At 44.1% G+C, this 2,019-nt stretch overlaps 1 non-coding gene across 1 annotated transcript; it reads right to left on the bottom strand.

The window, feature by feature from the left end:
• Positions 1-892: 892 nt before the first annotated feature.
• On the bottom strand, positions 893-974 carry trnas-gcu (transfer RNA serine (anticodon GCU)). The gene has a single exon. It is a non-coding gene; the product is annotated as a tRNA-Ser (tRNA).
• Positions 975-2,019: the final 1,045 nt, after the last annotated feature.

Raw genomic sequence — 2,019 nt, 5'->3', positions numbered from 1 at the left:
GACGGTGGAGTTGCGGCCACGATGGGATCAGCCAAGATCACATGGAAGGTGTTAGGCTCAGGAGGCTAAATTGCCTACTTCCGCTCCGAGGTCATGTGTTCTGGGGAGGAGGTGCTCTGGCTGATATCGCAATCGACCTCTTCACCTGTAACATTGTAGATAGCAGATGAGGAACATATCAGCGATGATAGAATGGCGGGGCAGACTCGAAAGGTCTAATGGCTTAATTCTGCTCCTATATTTTATGAACTTATCTTTTGCGCGAATTCGTGAGTTTCACACTGAGGGAAAGAAACGGTTTCCAACTCAGAATTTATGGGCAATTATGGTAGAGAGTGATTTAAGTAACTTCCTCATCGTTTTTTAACGTTGTTTCAATATGGAAAGCGTTCTACTATTCACCACCCGCCAAGCCCTTAAACAAAAGCTAAATATCACAGCATTTTTATTTTATCCTCATGAAGTTGACCACTTTACAGACGAGGATGGGATTGGAATTCACGTGCGCAGAACACAATGGATTATTGTGCATCACCTTAACCACGTGGTATACCTCCTTTACTTCATGGAAATTTAATATGCGATCTTCACACAGACAAGCAGCCGAAGAACCCCTCCAGTGTACAAACACGAGAAGGTTCATCCAGGAGAGGTGGCTGAAGAGAATTCTGGGAGAAGTGAACCCGGTAACCTCGACTGTACTGTGGGTAACCGACGAAGAACTGGTGGCATTGAGCGGTTAAACCACAAACACGCTTGCCTCCATTCGTCCCTCCTCTCGCCCAACTCGATGCAATCCGGGATGACAACTTTGAATAGACTGTCACATCAGTGATTGCAGATCCATCTTTGAAAAATGAGTCCCACTTTCGAGAAACGGTGGATGAAAAATCGACGAGGATGGGATTCGAACCCACGCGTGCAAAGCACAATGGATTAGCAGTCCATCGCCTTAACCACTCGGCCACCCCGTCCCGCAAGCTCGCTTGTCTATACGTCTTAGTTCATTTTACACCCATGAACTGATGGATTATATCTGCCTCGTTCTATTCATCCTGGTGTTCAATATTGAAAATGCAGCGATAGTGGTATAGTGGTGAGCATCGCTGCATTCTCAGCAGTTGAACAGTGATCGATTTACCGCCATCGCAGTAATAGTTGTATCGGATGTTTTTGTGCGACACCGTGAGTTTCAAAACGAGGAAGACTAGCCAACAGTATTTCACTCAGAATATAAGCGCAAGTATCTAATTCAGGGGTATAAGATGCCAAAAGGTATGGATAAGGTAGACGTGGAGTTGATACTTCCTCTAGTGGGGCATTCTAAAACGCGAGGTCATGACCTTAGAATAAGAGATTGCAAATTTAATAAAGACTTGAGGAAAAACTACTTCTCCCAAAGACTTGTGATTCTGTGGAATTCCCGACCCCAGAGTGGGTTGGATGCAGGGTGAGTGAGTACATTTAAGGAGGAGTTAGAGAGATTTTTAGCGGTAAGGAGTTTAAGGGTTATTGAGATCGGGTAGGACGGTAGAGTTGAGGCCAGGGTGGGTTCAGCCAAGATCACATGGAAGGTGTTAGGCTCAGGAGTCTAAATTACCTCCTCCCGCTCCGAGGTCATGGGAGTAGGTGCTCTGGCTGATATCGCAATCGACCTCTTCATCTGTAACATTGTAGATAGCAGATAAGGAACGTATCAGCGATGATAGAATGGCAGGGCAGACTCTAAAGGTCTAATGGCTTAATTCTGCTCCTATATTTTATGAACTTATCTTTTGCGCGAATTCGTGAGTTTCACACTGAGGGAAAGAAACGGTTTCCAACTCAGAATTTATGGGCAATTATGGTAGAGAGTGATTTAAGTAACTTCCTCATCGTTTTTTAACGTTGTTTCAATATGGAAAGCGTTCTACTATTCACCACCCGCCAAGCCCTTAAACAAAAGCTAAATATCACAGCATTTTTATTTTATCCTTTTATATTTAAAGAGAAAACCAATTTTACTCGGAGCTCTGGGAT

This window comes from Scyliorhinus torazame, chromosome 24 (assembly GCF_047496885.1).
Source record: "Scyliorhinus torazame isolate Kashiwa2021f chromosome 24, sScyTor2.1, whole genome shotgun sequence".
NCBI lineage: Eukaryota > Metazoa > Chordata > Chondrichthyes > Carcharhiniformes > Scyliorhinidae > Scyliorhinus > Scyliorhinus torazame.
Note: the sequence above shows the minus strand (reverse complement) of the source record. Positions and strands in the feature narration are given on the sequence as shown.